Here is a 16,477-nt window from a genome sequence, read left to right on the forward strand (position 1 = left end):
TCAGCTATTTCGGACATGGAAAAGAAAATGAGATGGGTGAAACACAATACATCAAGATCACAAATGGTAGCTTTATCAAATCTCAAGAATAACCATTCAATTATAATAAAGCAGGCTGATAAAGGCGGCTCCACTGTAGTATGGGATACAACGGAATACACTTTGAAAGTGATGAGACAGTTAGAAGATAGTGACTGCTACAGTAAGATTACGAAAGATCCAACATTCGATCTACAAAGCCAACTTTTTACTGTTTTGGAAAAAGGTTTCCAACAAGGATATTTGGGCAAGAAGGAATATGAATACCTTCAGAACAAGAATCCCAGAATTTCCCAGTTCTATGTCCTTCCAAAAGTACATAAAAATGAGACCTCACCACCTGGGCGACCAATCGTCTCGGGTGTGAATCGCTAATGGAGCCAATTTCGAAATTCGTAGATCATTTTTCAAAACCATTCATACCTCAAGTTCCATCTTTCCTGCGAGACACTACTGATTTTATCAACAAACTGGCACCAATACATTTTGAAAAAGACACACACCGCTTAGTGACACTGGATGTGGTGTCTTTATACACCCAGATACCCCAGAATGAAGGGCTGGCAGTAATTTCCTCCTTTCTAGAAAGTAGGGAAAGACCAACACAAGTCCCAACAGAGTTTATAATGGAGCTAGCTAGCTTTGCACTAAAGAAAAACGATTTAAATTTCAATGGAGACTTCTACTACCAAGTGAAAGGAGTAGTGATGGGGTGCCCTTTTGCCCCCGAGCTAGCCGTACTGTTCATGGCAAAATATGAAGACAAGTTCTATGTTTGAGAATGCTCAGACATATGCTCATCGAGGGGGTGCCATAACAGAGTGTTTACACTGAGACAAATACCGTCCCCCAGGTGTTTCAGTACACCAAAGGAGGAATTAGACTACTAGGCAAGCACATAGTAAGTATCCTATGTTTATCTACAGGACCCATAGGAGGGAAAACTGCATCAAGTTTTCTGAGCAATCCAAAACGGAAAGTCCTCATGGTGCTGAGGACGTTTGCCCATCACTGAATTAATAATAACTGTACTAATAGCAGGACCCCACCATGGGCAGCCTGCACAGGATGCGCAGCTCCAGGTAGAGACGCAAGAAAAGCATGGACAACGACTTGGATCAGACGTTTATAAAGGCGAATAACCTGAACATATAACTAACGTAACTCTGCCAAATTAGCATTGAGATAATTAGAATACTGAGTAAAACTGGCCAGAACAAGCCATGTGGCCCCATCAGTACTTAAGGGGTCCATACGTACAGTTTCAATAGGATGTGTTAGGGCGATATTAAACCAAATCTGGTGCTCCCAGGCCGTAAGAGGAATTTTAACAACCGCATAAGGGCGATAAGCCGACGGAACTGCAGCAGCATAATAAGCATGAAAAGAATTATCATTCTTATTCACAGTGGGAATCGTATTCCAGGAGTAAAACACTTTGATACGGTATGCAGGATCCGCTTCAACTACAAAAACAACTGGAGACCCCGCATGCGGACTCCATGCTGCAACAAATGTTGAGTAACCGCCATGCGCAATGAGCAGCAACCGGTTGAGCCATCAGAGGAAAGGGAGTCGGACGGTAGCCCAAAAATAGGTCAAAAACCTGTATAAAATTCAAGCTTTAAAGACCTACAGCAATAGCTGATCCCTACAAACTGAGGAGCAAAGCCCTCCCACCACGCATGTCCCCGGGAAACGGTGTGAGGGTATTGTGGACAAGCACAAGTGCTACTCAGGGGGTCCTGTGAATAAGTACCAGACTAAACGTTGGCGGCGCCATGTTGCCGGCATTCTGTGGAGTCACAGAACTATGCATGGATCATAGAACCTTGGTAGGCAGGGATGGAGTCATCCTACCACCTGAGTACCCATGAGCCTGAGACTGACTATCTGTAGTGTCTCAGTTGCTCTCCTACTCACAGAGGAACAAGTGATTAGACACCCCAGAACACAACACTCCTGACCCTCTCAGGAATCGTATTTGCAGGACACACCCTTTCACTCTCACACTCGTTCTAGTCCACAATAGGTTCTGACAGAAACATGAGGAAAGTTTAAAATGTTTATTTTAATTATTGTGCTCTAGCATGTAGTATAGGTGCCACAATAAGTAAGAAAATGTCTAACACAAATACCTCAACATAGTAAGTAATCTATAAATCATAACAGAAGCTGTCATTATATAAGACTGGGTAGCCTAACCTCCCTCCCCTTCTACAGAAGCAAAATTATTATATTTCAGAAGATCTCTGGGTGTTAGCAGCAGACCTCGTACCTTTTCATACACTGATGAAAGTTCTACATTACAGGTGCTGTCACAATCATTTCCCTGGAAAGGTCCATCCCCAAGTGTGTTGTTACCTATCTGTGCATACCTATATGACAAAAGTATGTGTTCCCAAATAACCACTGCATCTGCATGTTTAGTCTAGGTGGTAGGGCCTCAACGAGAACACAATAAGGGGCCTTGTTGTTTGACCTTGTCTACTTTGCTTAGACTAAATCCCAGGAAAGAACAGAATGTGAAAACAGAAGGTTTCTGTGTGAAAGTACAGTGTTACACAAAGCAAAATATGTTTGTATAGTAACATGCGCAAAGCAGAGGATAGTCTGCAACGTGCTCAGGTTAAAATAGGGAAAATTACAATGGGCCTACACTGGACATATGACAACCTCTCTATCCGCGGGTGGTTCTTCACATTTTCATGATGTGGTGGTTCCCTCAGTTGGACCTATTAGCCACTCAAGAGAACACACACTGCCCATCATTCTGCAGTCTCCAGTATCCGACGCAGGGAGCAATGGGGGAAGCTTTTAAAGTACACTGGGGTTCACAGCTTCCTTACGCGTCCCCGTCCTCCCCTCCCACCTTGATTCCTTGAGTTATGAGGAAGATTCGCCAAGACCGGGCCCAAGTCATATTGATCTACCCAGAATGGCAACAAAGGGTGTGGTACACAAACCGCCTTTACCTCTAATTTTTCCATCTGTTCTTTCTCCCTCTCAGAGCGGATGTATGACGTTACAACGCATACTATTAAAACGTATTTTTTTACAACGCAGGTACCTTTACAACGCATGACTTTACAACGCATACCATAACAACGCAAAATAGTTAAAGTAATGTATAAGTACCGTTACAACGAAAACACATACATCGCATACCATTACAACGCATAAAAAAATAAAATTAGTTCTGGCACGGGATGCAGGGAAAATAGAGGTTTTGGGTGGGGAAGTGTATTAAAATATGGTAATAAACTGAACGTAAATTTCATTAAAAACAAGCCATTTTTAACAATGAATACTCGAGTATTTAAATAAATACTCTATCGAAAACAAGCAAAATGTAAGGAAAAATTTCAAATTAAAACTATAGTAAGTTATCAAAATCACGAAGTAAATACTAAACACATATCCGCCATTTTAGATACTAACTAGTAAACATAAGTCCTACAACTCTTTTCATGAATTAATCACCAAGGGGTCCATTAGGATTGCGGGCGGGCTTTGCCTTAAGGGCGGAGGTCCCGACGCCAGCATTAGGATGTGCCCACCACAGTGGCGGGCACATCCTGCATTTCTAGCATTGTGGCGGGCGGTGCTTTCAGCACCGCCTTCCACAATGCTAGAAATGCATTTCTGCATTTGCATTAACAAAGCGGCAGGCACCGCGCAGTGCCTGCCGCTTTGTTAATGCAAATGAAGGGGGGTACCACCACAGGTACCCCCCCATGTGCAATACCCCCCTCCTTCACTCTGGGGGCCCGCAGGGGGCAGTGAAGACCGCATCCGCCACGGAAAGGCATCACCCTCAGCCCATCATAATATGGCTGGCGGTGTTTGCTTGACACCGCCACCATATTAATCATTTTCCGCCCCGGCCGCAATGCGACCGGGGCGGAAAAGTGGCGGGCGGTGTTTTGCTCCGCCGTGGTCCCCCCGCCATTCTAATATGGCGGGGGGAATACAGGGAAGGATGGCGGGCGGATTGCCCCCGCCAGGCTGGCGGTGGCAATCCGCCCGCCATCCTAATGGACCCCTAAGTGACTGAAAACAAAATGGAGGACAAAACGCTATTTCAAACATCAAATACACATTTTAAAATAGATAAATTGAATTACATGTTTTCACAGAAAATAAAATGATTTTAAAAACACATTCAAACGCATATTTTGTGAAAATTTAACATTTCACAAACAAAAACCTATAAATACGAGTAAGACACCATTTTGAAATCAGTTGTTTACCAACTCCCAGCGAGACCAGTCGCCAAAAACTGACCCTCTGACCTTTTGCCACTGAGACGAGCTGAAGCCAAAAAAAACACTATTCGATTCAAACATACAAGTAAGTTTACAATTAAATTACATTTAAGAAAGCATTTTTCACAACGAATTAACTTTTTTAAATAAAGCTCACACATTTTTCAATTTCAGATTTAAAAAACATTACCAATCAACAAATAACATCTTTTAAAACAAAGGAGAATATACTCACAGATGTAAGTCCTTTTTTTTTTTTTAAAACGTTGCAATATATCTGCTAAAGCAACATTTACATTCTTTTTTAAATGTCGTAACAGAAAAACTAATTTTAACATGCAACAGTGTTTAAATAATCAATGATATAACCCATTTTTTGAAAAAATTATTTTGTGACACTATCATTTTAATTTAAGAGACGTGGGTTGTTGAAAATTATTTTTGGAAAAAGAATAAAAAGGTTATTCAAAATAAATGGTTTATTCAAAATATAAATAGTAAACAAATCTGTTATTTATTCTTTTTTCAGAAAAATCATTTAATGTGAATTACCTTAAACACCAGTGAGTGTTTCTCTAAATAAGGAGCAATAATCATTATTCCAAAATTTAAAAAGGTACTTTTTATATATTACTTATCTCAAAATGTTTTTTGAATGAATAAAGTACCTTAACATTAATAAATTGTGCTTCAAAAATATAGGGTTCTTACATTTAATTTTAACATGCTACATTTTTTGAAATCCATAAACAGATAAATCAACTTTGACCATCTGGAAAAATTGTTCCTACTTAAATATCATCTTAAAATTTCTGCAAGGTAAAATTTAACATTTAATATCATTTTACGCAAAAAAGCATAGTTTTAAAAAAAGCTCTTTTTTCAGCACAACCAGCAAAAGTACCATTTTTAAAAAGAACTATAATAAATCATGTTTCTCTTTCTTTCAACCAGAAAACGTACTCTTCAATTTCAAGATTACAATCAAAGCCAAGAACACCAATCCAAAAAACTAAAGCTAAAACGCTTTTAAATAAGGGAAAGTGTGGAATAGTGTCAGGATACCATTTACTATTCAAAATCCAGGAAGGTATAGCATTAGTGAAAGTGTTGGATAGTATATTAGTTATCAACGAGAAAATAAATAATGTAAATAAAAAACAATTCACTTAAAATATTTCTTGTTTCTATTCAAAACCGACAATCATCCTAATAATCCAGGTGAACTAAGAAAAGACAAACGAAATTTCAAAACTGTGAACCACCAATCTTGAAAGGTAAATATTTAAAACAAACAGCAACTTCAAAATAAATAAATGTAAATCAGTAGGGAAAATGTTAGATAGTGAAGTGAAACTAATTGCAAATTAACTCCTTGAAGGTGTAGCAGTAGGGAAAGTGTAGGATAGTGTAGGGGTACCATTTACTATTCTAACTCCAGGAAGGTGTAGCAGTAGGGAAAGTGAGGGATAGTGTAGGGGTACCATTTACTATTCTAACTCCAGGAAGGTTTAGCAGTAGGGAAAGTGAGGGATAGTGTAGGGGTTCCATTTAATATTCTATCTCCTAGAAAGTGTAGCAGTATGGAAAGTGAGAGATAGTGTAGGGGCACCATTTACTATTCTAACTCAAGGAAGGTGTAGCAGTAGGGAAAATGAGGGAAAGTGTAGGGGTACCATTTACTATTCTAACTCCACGAAGGTGTAGCAGTAGGGAAAGTGTGGGATAGTGTAGGGGTACCATTTACTATTCTAACTCCAGGAAGGTGTAGCAGTAGGGAAAGTGAGGGATAGTGTATTAGTTTTCAATGAGTAAATAAATAATTGTAATAAAAAACCATACACATTAAATGTTTTTTGTTTCTAATCAAAACAGGCAACCATCTTACTAACAAAGCTGAACAAAGAAAAAGCAGACGAAATTTCAACTTATTCAAAAACTGTGAACCACCAATCTTGAAAGGTAAATATTTCAAATAAACAGCAACTTCCAAATAAATAAATGTAAATCAGTAGTGAAGGTGTTAGATAGTGAAATGGAACTAATTGCAAATTAACACCTTGAAGGTTTAGCATTTTTGAAAGTGTGGGATAGTGTAGGGGTACCATTTACTATTCTAACTCCAGGAAGGTGTAGCAGTAGGGAAAATGAGGGAAAGTGTAGGGGTACCATTTACTATTCTAACTCCAGGAAGGTGTAGCAGTAGGGAAAGTGTGGGATAGTGTAGCGGTACCATTTACTATTCTAACTCCTGGAAGGTGTAGCAGTAGGGAAAGTGAGGGATAGTGTAGGGGTACCATTTACTATTCTAACTCCAGGAAGGTGTAGCAGTAGGCAAAGTGTGGGATAGTGTAGGGGTACCATTTACTATTCTAACTCCTGGAAGGTGTTGCAGTAGGGAAAGTGAGGGATAGTGTAGGGGTACCATTTACTATGATAACTCCAGGAAGGTGTAGCAGTAGGGAAAGTGTGGGATAGTGTAGGGGTACCATTTACTATTCTAACTCCTGGAAGGTGTAGCAGTAGGGAAAGTGAGGGATAGTGTAGGAATACCATTTACTATTCTACCTCCAGGAAGGTGTAGCAGTAGGGAAAGTGTGGGATAGTGTAGGGGTACCATTTACTATTCCTACTCCAGGAAGGTGTAGCAGCAGGGAAAGTGTGGGATAGTGTAGGGGTACCATTTACTATTCTAACTCCAGGAAGGTGTAGCAGTAGGGAAAGTGTGGGATAGTGTAGAGGTACCATTTACTATTCTAACTCCAGGAAGGTGTAGCAGTAGGGAAAATGAGGGAAAGTGTAGGGGTACCATTTACTATTCTAACTCCAGGAAGGTGTAGCAGTAGGGAAAGTGTGGGGTAGTGTAGGGGTACCATTTACTATTCCAACTCCTGGAAGGTGTAGCAGTAGGGAAAGTGTGGGGTAGTGTAGGGGTACCATTTACTATTCCAACTCCTGGAAGGTGTAGCAGTAGGGAAAGTGAGGGATAGTGTAGGGGTACCATTTACTATTCTAACTCCAGGAAGGTGTAGCAGTAGGGAAAGTGAGGGATAGTGTATTAGTTTTCAATGAGAAAATAAATAATTTTAATAAAAAACCATACACATTAAATGTTTTTTGTTTCTAATCAAAACAGGCAAGCAGTAGGGAAAGTGTGGGATAGTGTAGGGGTACCATTTACTATTCTAACTCCAGGAAGGTGTAGCAGTAGGGAAAATGAGGGAAAGTGTAGGGGTACCATTTACTATTCTAACTCCAGGAAGGTGTAGCAGTAGGGAAAGTGTGGGGTAGTGTAGGGGTACCATTTACTATTCCAACTCCTGGAAGGTGTAGCAGTAGGGAAAGTGAGGGATAGTGTAGGGGAACCATTGACTATTCTTTTTGTAAAATTTTTATTTTCAGTTTGCAGAACACAAAATAAAACAGTACAACGAGCGACACTTCTGAAATACAGACTACATACGGGCAGCGCACTTTAGTAGGAAGAGTCTCAACGGCAGTGTAGCATAGATAATTCAAAGTCAAAGTCTGAATTCCAGCCAAGGAGGGCAGCCGGAGCTGAGGCAAGCTGTCTCGTGCACAAATTGCTGAACCCTTCTAAAGGTGCAATGGATGTCGCATATTGGGATCAACCCACAAAGAAACCCCCCCGTCCCTCCCATCCCACCCCCCCGTGGTGATGACAGCCATTCATACATACAGACATACTTCTCACAATTAAAGTTGAGCGCGCGCACCGAGGAAGGGCAGACTGCCGAGGGCAATCCACGTGAAAGGAATCGGACTAGAGGGCCCCAGCGGAAGATGAAGTTCTTAAAGTTTCCCAGAAAGATGTCCGCCACTCGCTCCACACTCAGGAGTCTCCACAGTCTTGCGTGCCAGAGCGAGATCGCTGGAGCAGCTGGCGTCCTCCACGCTGCCGCAAGGGTGAGTTTAGCCGCTCCAAGGCAGAGCCAAAGAATCTGCTTGTCGGCTCTCATTTGGTGTTCAAGATCCGGGTCCCGAAGCCCGAGTAGGACATGTTCCAGCGAGGTAGATATTGGATAGCCAAGTATGTCCTTGAGGTGGGACAAAATCTCCTCCCAATAAGGGCGAATGATCGGGCAGTCCCACCAGATGTGGCGGAAATCCCCCAGGAAACCACAGCCTCTCCAGCAGCGGTCCGATGAGGACGGAAAGATGCGGTGCAGTTTGGATGGGTACAAGTACCAGTCCATCATTGTTTTGAGATGGGCTTCTCGCAGCGCCACAGAGCGATTGTGCGCCGTGATGTCCCGCCAGAGGCCCGCCCATTCAGCATCGGTGATGTCTCTTCCGAGCGTTTCCTCCCAATGTCCCATATAGCGTGGGCGGGGCGATGCCGCCGTAGTGAGCAGCAGCTTATAGAGAAAGGAGATGGCCCCTTTCATGGTGGTAGTGCGCAGGAGGAAGGCCTCGAAGGTGGATGGCGGTCTCGTAGCTGCATCGCCCATCCCGGCGGAGGTAGCCCAGTGGAGGAGCTGGAGATGGTGATATCTTTCAGACGGGGGGACCCCATAGTCTCTCATGCAATTAGCGAAGGTAAGCGGAACGGTACCGTGGAAAAGGTGCGTAAGTGCTCGACAGCCTCCCTCGCGCCACAATCGGAAGGGACCCTCTTGCAATGCTGGGGGGAAGGCCGGGTTGAAATGAATGGGGGTGAAGGGCGACGGGAACGTCGTCCAACGATCATCGCCTGAGACTGTGTCCCACACTTTCAGCACCGTGCTGGTGGGGGTACAGATATAGGCATTCCTGGGCCTATCTCCCTTGGGCTTCCAAGCCAGATCCCATACGGACCGACCCGCAACACTCCTGTCCATATGCAGCCAGTGTTTTTCTGAGAGTTGCTGGGACCATTCCACAAGGACTCGTAGTTGTGCCGCCTTATAATACAGGTGCATATCAGGAGGACCCACTCCCCCCTCCGACCGTAATCGGCGCAATGTAAAAAAGGAGAAACGGGCGCGCCCGTCTTGCCAGATGAAGCGGAGCATCAAAGTTTTGAGGCGTCTAAAAAAGTCTAGATCCAGCGGAATGGGAAGGGCCTGAAAAAGGTAGAGGAACTTAGGGAGGAGAACCATCTTACCATCTTAATGGCGTGTATTCTGCCTAGCCATGAGATGTATTTGGGCCTCCAGCGGGCTAAGTCAGCCCGTATGGACGTCAGCAGCAGAGGGAAATTTGCAGAGAATAGACCCCCTATGGTAGGTGTCAAGTGGACCCCCAGATACAAGAGGGAGCCGGTCGCCCAGGACAAGGGGGTCAAAAGCCATACTCGCTCCATTTCAGCCGGTGACAGTGTGAGGTTTAGGATGTACGACTTCCCAAAGTTAACCTTAAATCCGGCTACCTCCTCAAACTCGGAAAAGACCCTCTGGACGTGTGGGAGCAAGCGAGCAGGTTCTTCTATGGACAGTAGAACGTCATCCGCGAAGAGTGAACTCTTGTGTTGCTCTCCGGTGAAGGGGAGGCCCCGAATCCCCTCGTGCTCCCTCACCACCAACGCCAGTGGTTCAATGCTCAGCGCAAAGAGCAGAGGGGAAAGGGGACAGCCCTGCCTGGTTCCGCGGGAGTGGGAGAAAAAAGGGGACAAGTGTCCATTAACGGCCACCCTGGAGCGGGGAGTACTGTAGTTCGCCCGGATCATCGTGATGAATTTATCCGAGAATCCGAAGGCCGCTAGGGTACGAAACAAAAACCCCCAATCCACCCGATCGAAGGCCTTCTCCGCATCCAATCCCACTAGCACTGCCGGGATGCGGAATCTATTGGCCTTTTCGATCAAATGGATCACCCGACGCAAGTTATCGTGGGTCTGTCGTCCCGCGATAAAGCCCGACTGATCTGGGTGGATGAGGATCGGCATCAGATCCTGGAGGCGTCGTGCAATAATAGCTGAATACAGTTTCGCATCGATATTTAAAAGGGCAATCGGTCGGTAGGAGGAGCAACTAGCGGGATCCTTCCCGGGTTTAGGAATGACCGAGATCACCGCCTCGGCCATAGAGCCAGAGATGCAGCCAGTCTCTGCCATCGCGTTTAAGAGATCAACTAGGTAGTCACAGATCTCGGTGGAGAAGGTCTGATAAAAAAGGGCGGTATATCCATCTGGCCCCGGCACCTTGTGAGGCTTCAGGGCTTTGATGGCGTCTAAAATTTCCTCCCGGGAGAAGGGGGCCGTTAAGAGTTCGTTCCGGTCAGCAGAGACTTGAGGTAGTGATAAGTCTGCCAGATAACGCCTTTGCGCGCTTCAGGATTGTGATCGTCCTTCTATAGAGGTCAGCGTAAAAGCGGCCAAACAAGGCCGCCTTTTCCTCGTCTCGGTGGAGTGGGTCCCCTGCTCCGTCCCGCATGCTCCCAATGTATTCTCTTTCTCGTTTGTCTCGAAGCTGTCGGGCTAAATGTCTCCCCACCTTGTCACCCTGCGCGTATGAGGTTTGGCGCAGCCGTAGTAGAGTAAATTCCGCCCTGTTGTTGTAGTGGGCCCTCAGCTTCCCCCGAACCGCCGTAAGGGGGCGAAGGGTGAGTCGGGAGGGGTTCAATTTATGCGCCGATTCCAGGGAGGCCAGCTCAGCTTCTAGCTCCTCCCGTTCCGCCCTCCGCAATTTGTTAAGATTAGCGTTTAGGGCGAGGCACGTGCCCCTCAAGGAAGCCTTGCAGGCATCCCAAGTAGTGAAGATAGAGGTGCCCGAGACCGGGTTTAGGGCCCAGAAATCTCGGATGGCCATTCGCAATGCTTTACAAGAAGTGCCATCTCGGATTAAGGCAGCAGGGAAATACCATTTGCGCAATCAGTCTCCCCTCGCCGACCAGCGCAACCCAAGGACCAGCAGGCTGTGATCTGAGACAGAGAGTGGAAAGATGCTGGAGTCGCGGACATCGCCCCGAAGGGCCTGGCTTAGAAAGATATGGTCTAGCCGGGAATAGGAGCGATGGACAGCAGAAAAGAAAGTGTAGTCTCGGGAGTGGGGGTGCAGTGCGCGCCAACTATCAATCAAGCCCATTTCACCAATCTTACGCTGCGTGGCTGAAGAGAACGAGCCGGCATCGGCTCTAAGAGTGCCTGAACTATCCAGGATTTTGTCCCACACTAAGTTAAAATCACCGAGAAGAATCAAATGACCCTCAACAAAGTTCTCAATTTTTCGCAGCAGATCCTGGAGAAAACTATTCTGCCCTGAATTAGGAGCATACACCACCACAAACGTACAAATCCTTTCGTGCAGCAATCCTTTGACCATCAACCAACGGCCCTCCCTGACCTATAAATAAGCGGAAAGTGCCTATGCGTAAGACGGAGCTCATCCTTACGCGCCGAGTGGGTTTCCTGTAGGCCCACCACATCCAGCTGATGATCAGTCAGGTATTTCCAAATTTTTGGGCGCTTTTGTGGGGAGTTCAAGCCCTTCACATTCCAAGTAGCAATATTAAGTGGCATAGAGATAAAGTAGATTCATCCGCACTGCAGTCATCACAACCACCCACCTCTCCAAACCAGCCAGCATATCAGCCCAAGTCCCCCAGTCTCTCCAGTACTCAGCGTCCCTTACACCGACATGTCCCACTACCTCCTCTTGCAGCCTCCAGTTTCTCTCCTCCCCATCCCTCCCGGGGCTCCCCGAGAGCCTCCCACCGTCGGGGTCAGCAGAATCAAGAGACGATGTACAACCCCTGCAGTACCCCAACTTCTCGGAACCAGGGAAGGGCTCCCCAGCAGAGTCAGCACGCACAACAATTCATGCATTCCTGTCATTACCACCCTTTCGAACAACCCACCCAACCACCCCAACCCCCAACCCCACCTTCCCCTCAACAACCCCTCCCGCATTCAACACTTCTAAACCCCAACAACCCTCAAAAGCGGACAAACAATCCCAGATCCCAACGGACGCCCCCTCAGTTGACCTTCAAGTCTCTCCCATCCCCCCTTCCCAACCCCAAACCAAGAACAAAAACAGTGTACTTAGCAGTCCCATCGGGGAATATTTCGTAGTGGTCCTCTTGGGCTGGGGATGTGGTATCCAAGGTGGGACCCCACAGGCAGGCCCGGACTGGCAGTTGCGGGCACCGGGCAATCCCCCGGTGCGCCGCAAGGGTGGGGGCCGGTTTTGGGCCGCGGGGGCCGTTTTTGTTACAGGGCCGTTTTTGCAGCATAGCTGCAAAATCGGCCCTGTAATAAAATCGGCCGAAAACCGGCCCCGGCAAAGAGCTCGGTCGCACCCCCAGGGGGCCGGCTGAGCACTTTGCCAGGGCCGGTTTTGGTTCTCAGTCCGGCCCTGCCCACAGGCCACGGTACGGGGTGTCTTCTCCAAAAGTACACTGAAACCCACGGTACCTGGCATCACGTGCCCCTCCGGCACCAACCGGCTGGCGGCTCAAGGATCAAGCGGCACCGGAGCTTTGCTGGGACGACGCCAAAGTTGCTGAGGCCACCGATGCCACTGCATTCCCTCTCTCTTGTAAGCTAGCCGCATGATCAGGCCGCCCACGATCCGCGGCCGGGCCTACTCTCTGCCATGAGGAAGAACGCCTGCGTCGTCGCGGCGGCGATCTGCCAGACCCCTGCGAGGGAGTCTCATCATTCAGCCCCAACAGTTCTTTTGCCACCTGGAGAGATCGAATCTGCGCAAGTCTGTTCTCCCACCGGAAGATGATGCGGAAGGGATGACCCCACGAGTAGGAGATGTTGCGTTCCCGGAGGAAGGTGGTCACTGGGCGGAACTCCCGCCGCTTCTGGAGGGTCGATGCCGCTAAGTCCTGGTACAGCTGCGGATGGTGTTCTCTGAATTGCAAGGAAGGGATAGTTTGCGCCTACCGTAAGATCCTCTCTTTTAGCTGGAAATCGTGCACACAGGCTAGGATGTCCGGGGGCGGCCCCCACCCCTTCTAGGGAGACCGACCCTGTGCACTCTGTCCATTCTGATTTCCTGAACATCAGCGTCGTCCAGAACTTGCAAGAAAGGAGCTTGGACATAACCCTGCAGATCGCCTGCTTCTCCGTCCCAGGGTACTGCCCGAATACGGATGTTGTTCCGGCGGGAACGGTTTTCCAGATCCTCCGTATGGGCCTGAGGATCCAAGTTCTGCTCCGTGAGCCTAATTATATCTTGCTGCAGCTGATGGACATCGTTCGCCACGTTCAGGTCGTGGTCCTCCAACGTGGCCACTCTCTCTCCGAGGCCGTCCACGTCCCTCCGCACTTCACGGAGGTCCGACGCTAGTTGGGCGCGAAGTTCAGAGATGTCCTACTTGATAGAGGCAAAGAGTTCCGTCATAAAGGCCTTGGTCGCAGGGGTCTCATCGTCCGAATTCTTGGGTGATACGCTGGGTCCGGGTGACGGCGGTTGTTGAGAATTCTTTGCTGCGCCATCTTTCCCAGGCTTTCCCTTGCGTAGCGTGGAGGACATCGCGACACCTCTGGGAAGGGTAGCAGTCACCTCTCCGGTATTCACAAGGTCTCCTCAGCACCAGTGCTGGGAAAGCAGATCTTTTATCGGTTCCCCCCCGTACGGGGTTCTCCAAAAGGCAGGTCCCAGTCCGTATCTCCGGTGTCCGCCTCTACGGGGGGTAGGCGCTAGCCCAAAGGTCTGGAGTCTCCTCTGCCGCAGTTCCACCTTCACGTCCCCTTCCTCCACGTGCTGTGCCCGGAGCCCGAGCCCGCCAAGCTCCCAGGGCCCGGGATCACGAGACTCGAGCTGCAAGGGAGGGCGCTCCCCCGTCTCCCCGCACAGCTCCCCCGATAGGTGGCAGCCCGACAGGGCAGAACGCCAAGAGCCTAATCTGCCGCGGCCCCTCTCCAATGGGTCCTCACCGCCTCTTCGGAGCAGGGAGCCCGGGTCCCTCAGTTAGCACAAGCCGGGGATCCCTAGGCCGTGGACTGCCAAGTCTCCGCTGCTACCTCCAAAGCCCCCGCCGGTCAGAGGATATCACCAATCCAACCACGCCGTTCAGGGGCCCACGACAGGACCTTGCCCGGTGAGTTTGCTTGGCCGGGCGGCCCCGTTCAACAGGTCAAGTCAGAGGTGGCGGGGGGCAGCACCGCGGCCGCCGTGCTCGCTGGTCCCAGCCGGCCTCTCTTACCGGCACTTGTCCGTCGACCGCTGTGGGGCTCCCAAGGCGGCTACTTCTCCCCAGGTGCGTGCGCAGTTTCCGGCAAGCGGCAGGACGAGAGCCGAGAGCCCCGAGTCCGCCGCGGCTCTACGCTTGTGTCTTTGCCGCGCCGCCGCAGAGCAGGAAGTCCGGCCCCTCTCCTACGCGAGGCCGAGGCTCGCAGGGCCGCAGTCCGCCGCCGTACCCAAGACCGCCTCCAGGCAGCCTCCGCTCTTGGTCGCAGTACCGGACCCTACCCCTCCGTTCCGGAGTCTACCGCTGGCTTCTGGTAGTCAAACAGCACGCTGCTAAGTATGCTGAACAAGGCTAAGCTGGGTTTGGCGCCGGAGGGACTCGAAAGAGCGTCTCACTCCGTCGCCATCTTGGCCACGCCTCCCCATCGACTATTCTAACTCCAGGAAGGTGTAGCAGTAGGGAAAGTGTGGGATAGTGTAGGGGTACCATTTACTATTCTAACTCCTGGAAGGTGTTGCAGTAGGGAAAGTGAGGGATAGTGTAGGGGTACCATTTACTATTCTAACTCCTGGAAGGTGTAGCAGTAGGGAAAGTGAGGAATAGTGTAGGGGTACTATTTACTATTCTAACTCCTGGAAGGTGTAGCAGTAGGGAAAGTGAAGGATAGTGTAGGGATACCATTTACTATTCTATCTCCAGGAAGGTGTAGCAGTAGGGAAAGTGTGGGATAGTGTAGGTGTACCATTTACTATTCTAACTCCAGGAAGGTGTAGCAGTAGGGAAAGTGTGTGATAGTGTAGGGGTACCATTTACTATTCTAACTCCTGGAAGGTGTAGCAGTAGGGAAAGTGAGGGATAGTGTAGGGGTACCATTTACTATTCTAACTCCAGGGAGGTGTAGCAGTAGGGAAAGTGAGGGATAGTGTATTAGTTTTCAATGAGAAAATAAATAATTTTAATAAAAAACCATACACATTAAATGTTTTTTGTTTCTAATCAATACAGACAACCATCTTACTAACAAAGCTGAAAAAAGAAAAAGCAGACAAAATTTCAATGTATTCAAAAACTGTGAAACACTAATCTTGAAAGGTAAATATTTCAAATAAACAGCAACTTCCAAATAAATAAATGTAAATCAGTAGTGAAAGTGTTAGATAGTGAAATAGAACTAATTGCAAATTAACACCTTGAAGGTGTAGCATTTTTGAAAGTGTGGGATAGTGTAGGGGTACCATTTACTATTCTAACTCAAGGAAGGTATAGCAGTAGGGAAAGTGAGGGATAGTGTAGTGGTACCATTTACTATTCTAACTCCATGAAGGTGTAGCAGTAGGGAAAGTGTGGGATAGTGTAGGGGTACCATTTACTATTCTAACTCCAGGAAGGTGTAGCAGTAGGGAAAGTGAGGGATAGTGTAGGGGTACCATTTACTATTCTAACTCCAGGAAGGTGTAGCAGTAGGGAAAGTGTGGGATAGTGTAGGGGTACCATTTACAATTGAAAAATGTTATAAATGCAACATTAGTGAAACTTAGATTTCGTTTTTAAAAAAAACATGAATAATTTATTTCAATTTTTTTATGTCTTTTTTTACAGAAAATGTCTTCAGAGCAGACTGCCTCTTACATAAAATAAAAGTAAGGAAACCGCTTGCTAAAACTTGCAGGATATATATATATTGTAAAGAAAGGATAAGTGAACCACGGAGACTTTGGAGGTGTGTGGAATATTACTCAACCCATTGCAGTGGCAGAGCGGTTACTCATGGAGAAACCATTATTAAAACAATTGAGCATAACCACTCTGCCTCTGCAATGGAGATTGAGGTTAGAGAAACCATCAATGAAATGAAAGAAATTGCATGCACCTCCAATGACTCCACAGGTTCTATATTAAGAGAAGTTGCACAGCATGTCCCCAGTCATGTAGCTAGCAGTATGCCTATCATTCCCAATTTGCGAAGAATTATTCAAAAGCAGGCAAGTAATACCCATACAACAACACCTCATACCTTTTCTGACATTCAAATACCTAATGGACTCACTTTTTCTTTTTCTAATGAACCTTTCCTACTGCATGAC

Source organism: Lissotriton helveticus, chromosome 7 (genome assembly GCF_964261635.1).
Source record: "Lissotriton helveticus chromosome 7, aLisHel1.1, whole genome shotgun sequence".
NCBI lineage: Eukaryota > Metazoa > Chordata > Amphibia > Caudata > Salamandridae > Lissotriton > Lissotriton helveticus.